At 49.4% G+C, this 18,382-nt stretch overlaps 1 long non-coding RNA gene across 1 annotated transcript; it reads right to left on the bottom strand.

The window, feature by feature from the left end:
* Window positions 1-137: 137 nt before the first annotated feature.
* Window positions 138-13,483, bottom strand: LOC123861670 (uncharacterized). Its single transcript, XR_006795090.2, has 4 exons — window positions 13,396-13,483; window positions 6,784-6,983; window positions 2,676-2,777; window positions 138-368 (listed from the first exon to the last, which is right to left on the bottom strand). It is a non-coding gene; the product is annotated as an uncharacterized LOC123861670 (long non-coding RNA).
* Between the last annotated feature and the right edge of the window lie 4,899 nt (window positions 13,484-18,382).

Consider the following 18,382-nt stretch of genomic DNA (forward strand, 5'->3'; position numbering starts at 1 on the left):
TTCTCACATTGTATATGCTTGCCTCCTTTGTTGTACATTGACCACATAAGCATGAGCTTATTTCTGGGCTCTCTATTCTGTTCCACTGATCTGTGTGTCTATTTTTGTGCTAGTACCTTACTATTTTGATTACTGTAGCTTTGTCGTAGATCTTGAACTCGGGGATTGTGATACAAGCTTTGTTCTTCTTTCTCAAGATTGCTTTGAGTATTCAGGGTTTTTGTGGTTCCATACAAATTTTAGTATTATTTGTTCTAGTTCTGTGAAGGGGGTTGGTTTTCTTTTCGTCTCTCTTGACTATGTGCAGAATTTCTCTTCAATGAAAGAACAGAGAAAAGAGAACAAATCCAGCAGTGTCAGCTTCTGCTCTATCATAAGGAGAGGAAAGATATTTGAAGATGAAAATCAGTGTGGAATGATATTTTACTTGCAAGCTTTTAGAAGACACACCTAAACAGAGATCAATGGAAGGCAGAGAAACCAGGAGACAGTGGTTGATTATATTTTTCCAAATGTAATTGTGCCTCAGTTTGCAGGCAAATAGGTTCCCGTTCACAGACCCACTGTGAGCTGTAGGACCCTCTAGGCTGCAGGAGAGACCAGAATGTCCCAGAGCTCCAGCTTGGGGGTTTCATGTGGTCTGTGTGTGGGCAGGGCCCCTGGCCCCCAGTGCTGCACCAGGTTACATGAAGAGTCAGCATAGATGGTGGGATCTGGGCCCACCAGGCTTCTCATCCACACATAGACAAACACAGACACTCCAGACGCCACATGGAATGGCTGTGCTTTTTATTTGTATTTGTTGTTTTTTTGAAAAATATAAAAAGTCTGTTTATTATTTGAGGTGGAAATTTCTAAGCTGTATAAAGAGGAAAATAAATATCATCATAGACCCACTACCCAAGTAACCATTGTAGAAATCTTGGTATTGCTTCTTTCAGTGCTCTGTGCATGTGCGTGCGAGCGTGCGTGCATGCGTGTGTGCGCGTGTGTGTGTGTATACATGCACGTGTGATATTAGCAAGATTCCCCAGCATCTTGTACTCCGGAGAGGCTCAGCCCTGTGGCATTTACTCCGGAAGTCCAAAGTCCTCCCCAGTGTTTCTGGAAATCCCAGTGAGTCTTATGTCCTCTGGATTAACTCTGCCCACAAGCATCTATTTCTACAGCCATTTTAATTGTGTTGTTCTGCATTTCATAAACTTAGATGGGTATTAAGTCTTTCTCTGGATTTCTTCCCCAAATGTCTACTCACACGAGGCATTTACTGATGAAGTGGACTTTCCTGAAAATTTCAGGTGGGTACAGAGTTGAGGTGTCGATGGCAGCCACCATGGCACCTTTAGATGGAACACCAGGCATCTTTGTGCCTCGTAAGCAGCTCCCCCAATGTGGACTATCTCTGGCTGTTTTACTCTGGGAAGTCTCAGAATCATGCCCCCAGCTCCTTGCTCCTCCTTTGGTTCCATGCCCCTTTCTCCCCATGGTCATCACCATAGCCCCCCAGAGCTCTTCTGCTACTTTGCATGTGTTCAGTACCCAACCTTCAAGGTCTCCCTTCTAATATACGTGGCTTATGAAGGAATCTCCTTAAACAGGGACCTTTCTAATCTTATAGCCACTGTTATAATAATAAAAAATGGTGAGATCATACTCTCTCTAGTCTTCATTCTGCCTTTTTAAATCAAGTATTACATTTTTAGCACTTTCCCATATCATTAGTATGTATCATTATTAAATAGATGCTTTGTTGTTCATTTCACTTTTCTCCTATTGTTGGGCATTCTTTGTTTTCGGGAAATTTATAAAGCAGAAATGATTAGCTTAAGGGGCGTGAATATTTTTAAGGTCCGATAGTAGTTGCCGAATTGTCCTCCAGAAAGCTTATGTCAGTTTGCACACCGCTGTACATGAGCGTGTCAAGTGACTTTATTCTTTAAACGATTTGCTAATTTGGCATTGGCTGTGGGAGACTCTTTCAGCGCAGGAAAGTATCTGGTCAGTTACAGCCACAGAGAGCCCAGGGCGCTGAGGGAGTTCTTGGCCTGGCTGGGCTTCGGAGCCCTGGGGTAGTCTACAAACTTCTCAGGACCTCTGGTCCTGCTGCCCCACCCAGGCACGGATGCCCATGGACTTGTGTAATCCACACAGGTCCTCCCTCACCCCCTGCCTCCTGCTCTTCGAGATGTAACATTCCCTAGGGTATCTCTTATTCCGTCTTGGATATGCTGCCCTCAGCCACTCCTCCCAGCTATTCTACAGCAGACCAGGGTAGCTTAGGGGAACCGGCCTTCTTCCCCATTCAGTGGGGCACCAGGCCTGTGGTCCCACCTCACTTGTTTCTGTCTCCCTCATTGGAGCCTGGAAGGGATCAGAGCATCAGCTTTTCCACCATTCCATCCCTTCAGTAGAGCATTTCATGGGCTCTGCTTTCTCCCTTCCTGAAGGCCTCAGGAGGGCACACACAGAACGTCAGAGCTCTCCTTTCCAGACCCCCTTCTTTCCTTTTCAGAGATGGAAGACATCTAGGGAATGTGAGGCGACCACCCTTCGCTCTGTCAGGATGTTAGTGAGTTCTGCTTTTCCCACTTTGCAAGCAAAGCACACATGTGCCCAAGCAGCTGAGACTCTGGCTGATCAGACTATTTTTAAACAGACTAAAAGTACTGACTTACCTCACAGGATTGTGCTGAAGGAGCTTGTTTAGGGTATCGGATGAACGTTTACAAATATGAAATGCTTTGCATCCCCTGCTCTTACACTGCACAGATTCCTCCCTTGAGAACAAAGCAGGAAGATAGTTATAAACTCAGGCTGGGCAAAGGAACTGGGGTGATGGGCAGACGGGGGAGCGAGGGGCCCTCATGGGTTGGGTGATGTTCGGTTTGATTTGGCCTCTCTGGTCTCTGGACGACTCTGGGGCAGACCCTGGAGCCCCAGGCCCTGTCCAGGCCCAGCACATAGAGAGAGTCCTGGAAGTGTCAGCTGGTGATGGGGAGGCAGCAGGATGGGTGTCCCTGGGCTAGAACACAGCAGTGCTTGAGGCCAGCTGCCCGAGATGCTCTGATTTCCGATCTCCCTGTTTGGGTAAGAGAAACCCGGGCACATGCACACCCTTGTCTGCCCTCCTTTCCTCCCTGCCCCCCAACCCCAGCCCTTCCATGGTGTCCCTGGGCTCTGTCCCTCCTCAGGCCACCTGCTTCCCCAGCCTAAGCCTCTGGGGTGCTTTCACTGCCGCGGAGGGGAAGAAGATCAAGTGCTCTACTGTTCCAGGTCAGGCACTTTGGATTTAACCTTGAGGCAGAAGCTCAGCTGCCCTGACAACCGGCAGCCTTCTACAGCAACACCTCCCGCAAAGGTGGCCCAGCACGTCCTTGGCCACCGGCTTCCTGGGGTGGTAAAAATAGCCGAGGCCGTGCAGCTGCTGAAGGATGAGTTCTGGAAGGAGATGATTGATTCCCACAGCTGAGCCTCAGGGTCAGCGAGCGCCAGGCCAGCGGAGAGGCTGGGGTGAGGGCTGGGCCTGCAGGGGCTCCTGCTATAGATAGAGCTGTTGACAGAGTGATCCTGGGCTCTCCCCACCTGAGGGCAACACAAAACAAACTAATTCAAAGGAACTGCAAAGGGCTCTTGCGAAATGAGGCCGTAGGTGCACCTTTTCTTTCAGGCCAGACTTGACCTTTCTTGGTACGTGCAGTCATTCCCCGCTCCTTTGTCTGGGACAAGACTCGAAGCAGGAAGAGTGATCCCTTCCAGGGAAGGCAACGGGGTGGTAAAGTGAGAGGAGCCCCCACTTGTCCTAACACCGCGCTGAGGAGCTGTCGGGGCTTATGAAACACCCCGGGGATGCCGATGTCAGGCCCCTCCCGGTGGCCTGGAATTATTGCCACCCCGCCCCCACCCCTTGGGCTGGAGCAGTGGCCCTGCTTGCCTGGCCAGGAAGCTCGGTTTGAGTGATCTACCAGGGCTGTGGGCTGAGTAATCACGGTGATCCAAGGTTAACCACGCACTAGACGCTCCTGACATGAACAGAGTAGCTCTTAAGCCGGTACCTACATCATGAGGCTGCTGGGTTGTGCGCTAGTGAACAGCTGGACCTGTGAAGTCACACAGCTGGTGTAGATCTGGACAGTTCAGAGCCAGGGCCATATGCGTTTACAAGGCATGTTTTATCAGGCAATCTATCCCCCAGTGTTCTATAAAGCAACAATAATCAGGGGAGAGAGAGAAAGAGAGAGGAAGGGAGAGAAAGACATTTGTGGAGGAGGGAGAAATTAAGAGACAAATGAAAAAGGATATGTTTTCAGATGAGATTATGAAAAAGCTGATGAGTTGAAGAGAGCTCCAGGCAGAGAAGATAATCCAGATGGTTGCTCCCCGCTCCCACCCTCCAACCAGGAGAAGGCGCCTCATTGTAATCAGGGCAGAGGGGAAGGGAGAGGAGCACCCACAGGTGTTCAGGCAAGAGACAAAAGGAAGACTGCAGAGGGTCAGCACCGTGGGCTTGAGAGTGAAGTGGACCTTCCCTTCCCTTTGTGTTTGGTGTACCTGCGGGACATGTAGGTGTGTCTTTGTCTCTTCTGGAGTCATACGAGATGCATGCACTCAGCTCCTCTTCCTCTTGGTTCTTTGCTCATTCTCTCTCGTCTGGATTATGGCTGTAGAGCTCCAAACCCTTCCCCGAGTCGGCACTCTCTCTCCCGCCACTACCCTAATTCCTGAGTCACTTCTACGTCCCTCAGTGTTTGGGGGGGACTTATGCTCTTATATATAATTGAATCTGAATTCCCCGGTTGTCCCTGATTGTAGTTTATGCAGCAGAGATCTGAATTTCTAGTTACACAAAACGGTCAATTCAAAAGAGGTAACCACGATAATGAGGGGTCTGGAAAGGAGTCGGACCAACCTTGGGTGGGGGTGGGAGGTAAGGCGGGCTTGTAGATATTATAACTAATCTAGAAAGGAGATTTCAGAACACCAAGTAACCCTACAGGTTACCTCTAGGTCAGTCCCTAATATTTGTGGGAGCCAAATGGAGACGTTTTTTCTTCCAAACCCCTCCCCTGTCCCAGACCCCAAGAGGCCTTACACACATGTATAAGTGCAAAGACCCCACAACCAAGCTCTGTCTGTGCGCTGCACCAAACAACGGCCACTTGGCCACTGCCTGGGACCAAAGTGTGCACATCAGCCAGCCTGGGGTGGACAGGCCTGGGAAGAGGCCACAGACTGGGTCATTCGGGCAGGGGATTCCCAGGTTCTAGTTACCCGGGTCAGGTCTAGAAGGAGGCGTCTCTGCATCTAGGCGGGCACGTCCCCATGGTCCCACAGACTTCTTCTCGTTTCATGGGAAGCAGTGTGACCCAGGAAGGGCTCCAGTGGGGCTACCAAGGTGAGAAGGCCAGGGGGGGGCACCCCCTTGCCCAGCTATATATCTGGTAGTGAGTATGTCAATCTCGAACTGTCCAGAAGGGGATGGATTTCCTGCCCAATCTACTCCCCTCCATGCTGCTACCGTCACCCACCCTGAGGGGAACCGTGAGAGTGAAAGCCCTTCTCCATCCCCAAAGCAGCTTTCTAAGGGCTCCAACTCCTCCACAGAATCTTCCCTCTCTTTCAGCCCCCGGCTTCCACCCAGTGGCAGCTCTCACTGTGCCTCGCCTGATTCCCTGGCCTCCCGGGTTGGTCTCCTCTCCTCCAGGCTCCTCACTGCCACCCCCAGCAGTCTTTACGACCTCTACACTCTCTGTCCCACTTAAAGCTCTTCACGGGAGCTCTGTGCCCACAGGATCACGTCTAAGCCCGGCATCCCAGCACTCAAATCTCCATAACCTGCCCCACCCCCCTAATCCCCCCAGTATCGGACACTGAGTCTTGCCAGATACACATACAATTCATGCAGTAGACCCTTTCTGAACTTCCCCGCCCCCCCCCCCCCCCCCTTGCTTACCCTGCTCCCTCCACCAGAAAGACCCTTTCTCATCTGCCTGGTCAACATGTACTCACTCTCTCCAAATGGAAACCTTTCCAATGTCCCCTGCTCTCCCTTTTCTCCCCAGCTACAATTGATCACCTCATCTGTAAACTGAGCTGGTGTTCTACATCAGAGCAATTAAAATACTTTCTAGCATTTACTTGTTTACAAGTCTTTACTTCTAACCAGACTGTAAGCTCTCGGAAGGCAGGGCCCGGCCTAGAATTGTGGGCTAAACTGAAATCCAAAAGTGTCCCTAGGGTCAGTGCTTCTTGCCACAGATCAAAACATGCGATGAGGGGCGCCTGGGTGGCTCAGTCGTTAGGCGTCTGCCTTCGGCTCGGGTCATGATCCCGGGGTTCTGGGATCGAGCCCCACATCGGGCTCCTTGCTGGGCGGGAGGCCTGCTTCTCCCTCTCCCACTCCCCCTGCTTGTGTTCCTGCTCTCGCTATCTCTCTCTCTGTCAAATAAATAAATAAAAAATTAAAAAAAAAAATGTGATGAGCATATTTACCCGATTTGTTTTTACCAGATTTTTTCTATGTAAACAATTCTCAAACAATGGGCAGAAACTCATCGTGAGTTTCTGCCGTGCCCTCAAAACATGGATGAGCCCATAGAAGGTGCTCAGTCTTGCTGAGAAGCCTTGGCACTGCCTGCGGCTGGAGAGGAGCCCAAGCCTCCACCAGTTCCAGGCCTGTGGCCTTTGTGTCTCAGGTGCCAGGGTTATCTCAGGACAAAGGCTAGGTCAGTTACTCCGGCCGCTTGGCGCGTCCACCCGGTCGTCCAAGCGGAGCTGCTCTCTTACCTTGGGAAGGGGAGAGAATAGACAGGTACGAATCTCCTCAGGCGGTCAGGGGTCAATGCCCATCTCATCCAGCCACGATACGCTGAATGGGCCAATGCCAAAGATGCAGTCACAAGCGAAACACAGCCTTGCCCTTGAAGGGCTCATACTCCGCTTGGAAGGTAGAGAAGTAAATCAGTGGGAACCGTGTAACAGAATGCCTGCCGAAACAGGGTAAAATACCAAATGATTGAAGGATCCTGAGTGTGGACGACCACCCAACTCCTTCCCGTGGCTGCTGGCCCTGAGTGATCTAAGCCTGACTGCTCTCCAGCTGCAGGAGCCCCTCTGTCCTCTCGCTCAGTGGTCTCTCAGCACACATCGTCCCCTCTGAACTGTACCACTGGGGGCTCGTCTTCCAGCTTCTGCTGAATATCTGTCCTCACAGAGGCCTTCCTTCATTGCCCCATCTAGGGTAACTTAGCAAATTTACTCGTTATCATTTGCTCTCAGTTTAAAGCATTTTTTAAGTGTGACCATCTTAAGTTATATTTTATTATCTCTCTAATCCAAACAGACGAAACTCCATGAAGGCAGAGACTGGGTCCATCTTGTTTTTGACAGCACCTGGCACATAGTAGGACTTAACAATCGTTTGTGAAGCAAACGAAAGAAAGAAGGGCTCTCGTTGGTTTTCTGGCATGTGATGGCGTGAGGTGGGGGAGATGTCATGGAAGGCTTCCCAGAAGATGGGGCATTTGGATGACACCTCGTAGCATTATTAAGACTTTGCCAGATGGAAGGGCTCCTGCAGGCGTACTAGCAGGGATATGATGCGGACAGTGGTGAAGCCGTGGGGGGCAGGGCTACATGTAGCTCAGCTGGGCTGGTAGGGAGGGAGACAACTGCTATCTGTAATCGGTCCCTTTTTGTGTATGGCCCCTCCTTGGTGGATGCGACAGTGAGGTGAACTATAAAAGTCTACTGTGACAACCACCCCCTGGGCAAGCCCACCCAAGCTAAACACTCAACACAAGCTAAACAGAATTCAGTGAGCTACCTGAGGGACCCAACAAGGAGGGCAAGGACGCTCAAGTGACCTCAGATGATTCCAAAATCTGAGGAAAATACTCCAGCAAGCCTAAGTCATCTGATCATGAGACTCATCTCCTGACTGTCTCTGCTCACCAAGAGCTGGCCAAGGACATTCGAGCTCTGCCAGGCCACCGGGCCACATTCCCAGGTTCCCGGGGACAGATACCCACTCTGTTCTACCCCCATCACACTCAAGGGGAAACACATAGAATGGGCTTGTGTCCATGGACTGGCAGACACCTGCTCCAGAGCCAGCAAAATAACCATCATCTTTGCCCTGGGCCAGTGGGCAGGGCTGTGGTGGGCAGAGCCACGGGGATTTATGACACCCAGGCTCACCCTCAGGACGGTGCCAGGTAGAGTCTCCAACTTCACCGGGCAAGGTCTCTCCCTTCCAGTGATTTATGAATCCAGAGTGAGCCAGCCATTTTTTCCTTTTCTTCTTTCTGCTCCTTCTCCCTGGACAAGTGGGTTCCACACCAGCATAGGCACTGTGGGTGTGCCCATCTCCCCATGGCCCCTGCTGTTGGGGGACGGGTGGCTGCGGGTCCGTGGCCACGTGTGTTTTGCTGCTACTTTCAGCTCTGTGTCGCACTTGGGCCACAGCCCCGGTCATCATCCTTGCACTATGGCCTCTTTTTTTTTTTTTTTTAAAGATTTTTATTTTATTTATTCATGAGAGACAGAGAGAAACAGAGGGAGAAGCAGGCTCCCAAGGAGCGGGAAGCCCGATGCGGGACTCGATCCCAGGACCCTGGGATCATGACCTGAGCCGAAGGCAGACGCTTAACCACCTGAGCCACCCAGGCGCCCGCACTACGGCCTCTTTGGCAGCCGGCGTCTACTCTCCATCCATTGTGGGCCTGGCTCCAAACGATGAGGTCCAGTTTTTCTCTGTCCTTCTCATCCTCCTACCTCCTTTTTTCCTTCTATAAGAACACAAAAGTCTCTGATTTCTTGGCATGAAAACTGAGGGGACTGGGGTTTCCTTCCGTAAGAGAAGAACAGTCATGAAAGCTACCCCCAAGGAGCTAGTGCCCTGAGCCCACTCTGTTTGGGCCGTACCATGAATGGGCCTTGAGCTTTTTCAGAATCATCCCTTTGCCCCAAGAAGTCAAAGAAGGAGGAAGAGAATGGCATTCACCTCTCTGTTGTTCTTGGGTGCCCCGCCCTTACTCTGGGGCTGCATCAGGGCGTTGGTGTCCTCAGGGTCTGGGACATGGCAGAGGCACAACTAAGACAGAGTAGGAGGGAGGTGGGGAAGTACCTCCCGGCATCGCCAGCTTTGGAAGCCAGAGTTCCTTGGCAAAGAACCTGCATTCACTCACACCCACAGGGGGCGCTTGGGTGTTTACCGGGTAGAAGCAGGCATCTACAGACAATCTCAAGCAAAAAGCAAGAGCCACCACCCTATGAGGTTAGGCCCCTTCCCCTCTGCCCTGCCCTGGCATGGGGGAGGAAGGGTTGGCGATCCTGCACCAAGACCCACAGCAGCCCCCCTGCATTCTGCTGAGGAGAGCTGACAGACGCCAGGCTGACTGAGTTCCCGCTCCAAATGTGGCAGCCAGCAGCAGGGTACAGCAGGTCTCAGGGAGGCCAGGACTGCGGCGTGTGGCTGCCCCCGCTCTGGTCTCTGCTGGCCTCCATGGCCTCCACCAGCCTACCTGCACCTCTTCCTTCAGCAGAGCTAAGCACAAATGTGGGCTGGAGACTCTGGGTGCTTTGGGGGCCTCGGGGATTGTAGGGAAGGCACCCAGCATGCTTGTTTCAGGGGTCCCCACTCTTGGGATGATGCCCTATTGTGGGTGATTACTAATGCATGCCTACCCCTCTGGAGCGCTTACTTTCTGGCCGGCCCTGCGCGCAGTGCCTTATGTCATCTCACTGAATCCTTTCAGCAACCTGTCAGGAATGCGTTCTATTTCAACTTCTGTAGATGAGACTGAGCTTCCTTTGAGTTTAATTATTCAAGATCAAACAACCCGTAACTGGGGGAGCCAAGAATTCTACGCATGACTCCAACGCTCCTGTGCTTAGGAAGTGAATTATACTGGCCCCTTCCCCAAGGGTTATCAGAATTCAGATCGTTAAGACACACTCGGTAAATTAGTCAAAATTCCAAACAGTTAAATCCAGGCCATTCAGATAAAGGGATCAATTTCCCAGAATACGAGTGGGGACGAAGCAGAGACGCCACCTGCCCTTCTGTGCCGCTGGGCAGCCACCAGCTGGGACGTCTTCCTCTGCTCCTCATTATCTGCCAGAGGCCCAGCTCCAAATACCATTGCACTGGGGATTAGGGCTTCAACAGATGAAGTTTGGGGGCACAGAATATTCAGTCCATAGCAATCACATAGCCAGTAAATGTCGGAGCCAGGGTTTGAAAGCAGATGGTCTGACTCTGGTATGTTCTACTGCCCTGTGAGATCTTCCATAAGCAATATTCTATATGGCTGTTTGGTAGCCTATTTTCTTTAACTCCGTAATATATTTTGACCATGTTTCTATTTGAATAAATATATATCTACCACATCATTTTAGTGATTGTACCACTAATGGAGTGAGGATACAAAGAGTCCAAATTCTTCTACTGAATACTCATGTGATCTTACTGCTTTATGCCTTTGCCATACGAGGCCGATGGTGACGATATCTATCACATAATTTGAGGGCCTTAAATAACGCATGTAAATATATTTATAAATCATCCTATATAAATATAAGACATAATGATCATTGTTATGATTAATTATATACCAGGATGGGGAGACTTCCCACAGATCGAGGTACTGCAGGGAATAGAACTACTGGTTACCTGGATGTTCTCACTTGGTGAAAGTTCACTTGTGATTTGTGCCCCTTTTTGTATATGTTACATTTTAGAGCACAATGTACATTAAAAAACGATTCCTCCTTTTCTATGGAATTAAGTGCCAATTTCTGATTCTGGCATTAAGGGTCTTCTACACTATGACATGACCTACCTTCTCAGCCTAATCCCCCTCGTCCAGCCTTACCAGGGGACACATCATTCTGTTCAGTCGTCCTATACATTCTTATTTCTGCATCCTTAGTCTGGTGCTTCTATGACCTCCCCTTTAAGATCTTCTCAGATACCATCTTCTCTATGTGTTCTTCCTTAGTCTCTGTTCAGCCCCCCTTTTGAGTCCTCTTCTTCCTTGAGTTCACATTCTGTGTCCTACTCATCAGGGACTTTCTGACAACAAAGAGTCTTTGAGTGGAACTTTCCAGAATCCTCAGTGCAGGCCTCCAGTTCTGGGAGCTCTCCTTTGTGGGTCCCTCTCTCACAGAGGACGTTGATTTCATGGAGCCCTGACCTAGGGTGGCTAATGGTTGAACACATTTCTGACTTTGTTTGAGAAAAGTCCCATAGCATGAAATGGAAGCACTGCTGTTTTTGCCTTGCCTGGAAGTTTTCTGTATTTTCTTTCCAGCTAAAGTGTAAGTCCCAGGAGGGCAGCGGCCATGCGTCATATGTGTTTGTATCTGCTCCCTGCTGACCCTGACCATGGGCAAGCACAATGGTGTGTCTGGGGCAGAGGCACCATGGGACATGGTATGATGTCTACTGATTTTGTATTCATTGGAGCATATTACTAAGAAAGCTCCGCTACCTGCTATACACACCATGTAGGGCCCTTTAGCAGTCACAGGGAAAGCCACCTGGCCATTGTTCACCATCTTTGAGCCAAAGGAAACGGAGCCACAGAATGATTCCCAGGCAGCAGGGCTCTGATGTGGCTGGTGGCTTTGACTTGACCCATTGGGAATCCCTCCGTGAGGGAACTGATAGGGAAAGTCTTTCTCATTCCATTGGTTCTTCAACTGAATGGAATATGTTAGAGCAGGGGTTGGCAAACTTTTCTGTAAAGGGCCAGACAGTAAATACTTTAGGCTTTGTGGGCCATGGGATCCGTGTTGCAGCTCTACTCAGCTCAGCCATTATAGCTCGAGGGAGGCCACAGACAACACATACGCACATGTGTGACTGTGTTACAGGTAAACCTGATTGTGGACACCGAAAACATTTGCACTTCATATTATTTTAACATCACAAAACAGTATATTCTTCTTTTGAGATCTAGAAGCCGTTTAAAAATATAAAAATCTGTCTTAGCTTGTGGGCTCCAGCTGGCCAACCTCTGAGTTAGACCAGTGTGAGGGCAGGCTTTCTTTTGCTGTATGGAATTCCTTTTCAGACAACTTGCATCAGAATCACTGAGAGGGGGAGGAGGATGCTGCTAAAAGTGCAGCTTCCTGGTCCCCTCAGCAGACTTGGTGAACCGGACTCCTGGGGAAGCTGTCCAGGGAACTGCAGTGGTCACAGATTCTCCTGGATGAGCATAGAACACGCTATGCGTGGAGTACCATTTCAGACAAAAGGACACCAAGAACTTTCTTAGGAGAAGCTTTTCAACTTTGGCAGAAAAACGAAGCCAGCCAACAAAATAAGTGCTTCCTACCAAAGCAGGTTCTTTTAGGATATTTTGAAAGCCAATTAGAGTTCTCCCTACACTTCTCTAAGGTATTTTAATGTTGCTCAGACTCCAAGTGCTGTGTTTTCTAGAAAGAACGAGTGGGCCACTGGGCCCTTCTCAGATAATGTTGATTGCCCATTTGGCATCCACGTCCCTATTTTTCTTTCCAGCTAAAAGAACCCCAGTTTTGTTCTGGCATCCAGCCTTAAGGAAGGTGACCCTGTTGCCGTGAGATGTGCTGGTAAATACGTATCAACTGGCTCTTCAGGAAAAAAGCCTGGTATGTAGCGTCTGCCAATTCCTGTGGTATAAATCTGCCCATTGTGGCTGGTTTCAAGATACCCACACGAGGTCACTAAATGGAGGGCTTTGGTAAGAGCTGTGCGCTGTCAGCTCCTGCAGACTGGCCTGAGCTGCTCCAGTCCAGCACTACTTTGGCCACTCAGAGATAAAGAGTCTAAGTCAATCAATCACGGGGATCCTGTCCCTATGTCAGTCATTGGCTTGGGAGCAAAAGATCTTAAGGATGGGATTGGGCACTTTAAGAAAAGTTTTCTTTGTTAACAAAGGAACAAATGGCTTCTCCCCTTCCACTGGATGTGAATGGACTGCAGTCATTTACATTCCACTGTGACGTAGCATTGGCAGCCGTCATGGAGGTCATGGGGGCAGCTAGCCTGTGGACAACTGAACACACCACGGATTGCAGAAGGGAGACGGGAAGGACTCGGGTCTTTGGTTGATGTGATCAAGCTGCTGAATTAACTGGGTCTGACAGCACTGTGTATCAGAACTTCTAATTATGTGCATTTAGCAAACTTCCAGATTGTTTACGTTGGTTGAGTTGGGGAGTTTCTGTTACTTGCAGCAGAAAGCTTCCCAAGTGATGTATCTTTTCTCATTGATCACTCAGAAATTAAGAAGAGGGGTTATGTGAGTTATTACCCAGCCTTTAGCACCTCACCATGGGCAGACTCAGAGGCAATAAAGCTACAAGCTAGCTTCTCGTGGCTCATTATCTCTTCCAAAGCCCACTTACCATGTGAAATGTCACCAGCCTTCTGTTTCACCTCTTGCTCCACCACCGCCAGCACGAGTGATGTAGGGCATTATTGGGGCTTTGCAACGGCGTGTGTGGCTGAGGTTTAAATGAATTTCATCAGCATGATTAAATACTTATTACATGAGTCAAACATACGGGCTTCATTAAGCTAGTGAACTCCCAGGAACCTCCTCTTCTGTTTATACAACCCATCTGGACTCTCAGATTACTTTAAAGAAATGGGATAAATGGAGTTCGGTATGACAGCCAGGTCGTCTTTCAGCATTATACTCTCAGAGGAAACTCATCTTCCATTGCTAACTCTGGCTTCCATACAACTGGGTGCAAAGGTTTTTTCCATCTGCTTCTGGCCTCCGTTAAAGCCTGACATGATGCTGAAATTGAGACTTTAAGTGTAACTTGCCAGGACATGACAGACATACTTTTCTCATTGAAGCATGGAACATTGTCTAAAGTCATTTGCAAGCACAAACCTTGGGCCTTTTACAGGGGAGGGTACACCTTGAAAGCAAAATAAAGGACGAGGTTTAATTAACTTACCGGGGCTCTGTTAGTCGTTATTAGAAGCTCTTTATCAAATTAAAGGCCTGCTGGGAAGGCAGCTGAGTGCCTAGAAGCAGTGACATGCGTTAAGTGCCAAAGTGGGTTTTAATTGGCTGTTTAAATGAGGAAAAGCTCCCTGCAGTGTGACAGACACATAGCGGGAGTGTGCAAACACACCACACACACACACACACACACACACACACACACGACGGAGCCCCAGGCAGTCTGGGAAATCACAAGAATCACATTTTTGGAAAGCTGACATCCCTAAAGAGGGACCACAAACCTACCAGGATGGGAACCCTAAAGCACATGCTCTATGCTCAATAAATGCCATTTATTATTTCTAATAATAATAAATAACAGGATGGAGCAGTACGTTGTTTGAACGCTGCCAAATGCATATTGTATGTAGTCCAGCTGCATGGCCAGGGTCCTCTTACTCTAGGATCAAACTCAGGGTTTTGCTTTGTTCCCATGTCTGTCGGGCCACTGACATCACATGGAGTCATGTTAGCTACCTTGCAGGAATGTTCGGAGAGATTTATACAAAGCTTCTAGCAGTGCCAGGCACATACTGAGAGCCCAATAAATGATAGTTATTTTGGCCAAAACGTTTTTTATACTATACTCCTTGAAAAGATTATTGGGGATTATTTATTCCTAACATCCCTAGTTAGAAGAGGCACAGCGGCAGGGTGGCTAAGCTGTGATGTCAGATTTATGTTGTTTGCATGCTGGTTCCACCCCATGAAGGGGCCTTTCTGAGCCTCAGGCTCTTTTTCTATGAAATGGGGTGAATCATACCTACTTCCCTGAGTGGTGGGGAAATCCTATGATCGTGCTGGGAAAGAGCTTAGCACAATATGTGCATCTTGTTGGTGTGAGCATCAGTATGTTTATTAGGGTTATGTTTGTGCTTCCCGAAGAGAGAGATTACAGAGTGGCTGTGGGACCGGCCCCAAGGACATCTTGTCTTTTCACAGAGGCTGCTAACAAAAGTTCTTTGAGTCAAAACACTGGTTGAGTTTATGGGATGGAACCTTGCTGAGGTGGCAGAGACCAGACTTTTAGGGGTTGGGGGCACATTTAGGACACGTGGGGAGTTGGGTAAACAAAGGAAGAGGTTGGCAGTCAGCCTCCTGCTGGTGCTCATGGCATTTCTTGCCCCCTTAGAAAGCTGGGGCTCCCCTGACATCTCGGTATGAACACATTTTGACCCAGAACAACTCCGTGGCACAGTTAGGAGAGGCTAGGGCCCCAGTTTCTGGTGTGTGGCTTATTTTACTGAGAAAGTTTCTTATTAGGGTGAGATTCTCAACTGTTGGGGAAGAAATTATTCCAAAACAACTGTGTTTATTTCACATGCAGATTTATTATATATATATTTTTTTTTTTGGTAAGAATTTTATTGGTAGGGCGCCTGGGTGGCTCAGTTGGTTAAGCAACTGCCTTCGGCTCAGGTCATGATCCTGGAGTCCCGGGATCGAGTCCCGCATCGGGCTCCCTGCTTGGCAGGGAGTCTGCTTCTCCCTCTGACCCTCCTCCCTCTCATGCTCTCTGTCTCTCATTCTCTCTCTCTCAAAAAAAAAAAAAAAAAAAAAAGAATTTTATTGGTAGTCTGGGCTTGCTATTTAACAGGAGCTTTCAAATGAAATCCTTATAAAATCAAGATCTCCCATGTTCCTCTACAGGGTGATAAGCAGTAGCCGCTGTCCTTTGGCTCCCCGCCAGCATCACAGTTTGGTGTAAAGTTATGGGGAGGGTGGGGGAAGGAGGAGGGAAGGAATCACATGACTAGAGAGGTCTGGAGGCACGGTAGGTAGAGTGACCATCTTTTGAAGAAGTTAAAGATGTGAAAGAGCCTCAGCCTACAGCTGTTGATGAGGAACTTAAAATACAGGACTGTGGGGCCTTGGAGCCATTTTGAATTGGGGGCTGTTTTCGTAAAGGCTGCAAAAACAAACATTCCCAGGGGCGCCTGGGTGGCTCAGTCGGTTAAGCGTCTGCCTTCGGCTCAGGTCATGATCCCAGGGTTCTGGGATCGAGCCCCGCATCGGGCTCCCTGCTCTGCGGGAAGCCTGCTTCTCCCTCTCCCACTCCCCCTGCTTGTGTTCCCTCTCAGGCTGTGTCTCTCTCTGTCAAATAAATAAATAAATTCTTTAAAAAAAAACAAAAACAAAAACAAAACAAACATTCCCAGTTGAAAGCATGCACTACGTGCATTTTAAACACACACCCTCTGTTCCAATAACACCGCAACTCGGAGCTATCCCTGATACATCAGCAAGGAAGAGAACAAACTCCTTCCTTTCCCAACATCCTTGCTGGGGCTTGGAGGGACAGCTCTCACTCAATTTTCCAGCCCAGCAAGGCTTTGAACATGAAACAGAAGTGTCCCAGGGCTCTTACAAATGAGCCACAGCAGGCTGGATGTCAGGGGATGGATTCATGGGCTGCCGGGGGGTTAATATCTCTTGCAATTACAAATCAGAAAAAAGCCTGCATTCTTCTTCATTTCGCCTGTTTCACACATCCTCGGCAGCTGGGCTTCCCAATGCTTCATTTAGGCCAATGCCCGTGAAGGAACGGATCAGCAGGCGCAGGCCATCAGGTGGCCATTTTAAGCCCTTGGCCTGGGTCCTCACTCCCGGCGCTCGGGTGAGACAGACAGGCCTTTGTGTGCTGGAGCCGGCTAAGCCAGGATGTGACTGCGAGCTGGAATCTGACCTTTCATGGGCTCCAGCACCTGTCAGAAAAAACGAACAAGCTTGGGGTGTTTTTTCCGCTCCGGACTTAAATGCCAGTTTTGTGACTCCCTCACAGTGGAACCCTGCCAAGGCAGTTGTGGTCAGCTCCGGCTCTCCGAGGAGCGAACCTGAGACAGGAGTGATGGACGGCCCTGCACTGCTGAGAGCTGGCCAGCTCTCGGCTCAGAATGAATGCGAGCCAAGCAGAGGACTCCAGCGTTGCGAGTTTGGAAACTGAGAGCAGAACAGAAGAGACACATTACTCTGGCAACCCTGGGGAGAGGGGGCGGAGGAGAGAGGGAGAGGGAGCCTGCGTTCAGCACTGGAACAAAGCCCCGGTCCCGGGGACCCTGACAGGGAGCCATCAGGGGATGGCAGTTGGGGCACACTCCCTCCTGCTTGCTGTAGGGGTCTGAGGAGGAATGTATTGATCAGGGGCGCCTGGCTGGCTCAGCTGGTTAAGCGACGGCCTTCGGCTCGGGTCATGATCCTGGAGTCCGGGGATCGAGCCCCGCATCGGGCTCCCTGCTCAGTGGGGAGTCTGCTTCTCCCTCTGACCCTCCCCCTTCTCATGCTCTCTCTCTCTCATTCTCTCTCTCAAATAAATAAATAAATAAAATCTAAAAAAAAAAGAATGTATTGGTCACACGTGGGTTGGACTCTGCTACTTATGATCTGCAGGACCTTGGGCAAACGATTTAACCTCCTTGAACCTCAGCTTCCTCAGCTATAAAATGGGGGAGAGAAATGACTAATCCCAAAGACTGTTGTAGATTAAATGAGATAATATACCCGAATCACCCAGTGCCTCGCCGAAGCAGCTTGGCTGGCGGTGCCTCGAGATGGCCACTTTCCCTCACCTGCTGCAGCGCATACCTGGGCTGGAGGAGGAGGAGCGAGTGTGCTGGCACCATGATGTGTGATTGCCCCGTGGACACATCCTACCCCGATTATGGAAGAGGGACTGGCCTAGCCCATCAGTGACTTCAGGTGTGGGAGGACAACTTTCTCCTAATTGTGGCTTCAGAGGATTATTTTCAAGGCTCCTTGGTGACCTGGTCTTCTGTTGGAGGTGGCTGCAGCTTCCAGAAGGGCCTGGAAACCTTGGCATGGTCAAATGGTCGGTGCACTTCCCTGCACTCCAAGTAGCTTTAGAACCCCACGAATGAAGGAAGGCTAATGCGTACCGATACTGAGCCCAAGGAGCTTGCCCCTTTGAGGAGAACATGGCCACTCTGCCTGCATTCTTGGCTCTGGGGATCCTGCATCTGCAGAGATATCAGGCTGTTGGGCCACTGCGTTTCACAGACTAGAGGTCCAACAGTAAGAAGTAGCAGTTCAGGTGGAAGAAAATGTCTACAGTTATATAGATGCCTGGCCCAGAGCTTGAGACATGCAGATGTCAATGGAAAAAATCCAGAGTCTAATCATCATGCTCAAAACTGTTAGTACTTTAAACAAACATTGCATCATATAAAACCTGTTTTTGAACTACATGGATCATAAATGAACATAAATGAACTTCATTTTAAGAAATGAGGTTTCTGTTTCTTTGTTTGCCTTTACCACATCCCGTGAAAATACCTGGGTAGATTTTTACCAAATTTGAAGAGCATGTTAGGGTGGTATGAAAATGTGGGCTCTGCCTGGGGGGAATCTCAGGAATA

Source organism: Mirounga angustirostris, unplaced genomic scaffold (assembly GCF_029215605.1).
Source record: "Mirounga angustirostris isolate CCGP_5_RB_7025 unplaced genomic scaffold, mMirAng1.0.hap1 SCAF_9, whole genome shotgun sequence".
NCBI classification, from domain to species: Eukaryota; Metazoa; Chordata; class Mammalia; order Carnivora; family Phocidae; genus Mirounga; species Mirounga angustirostris.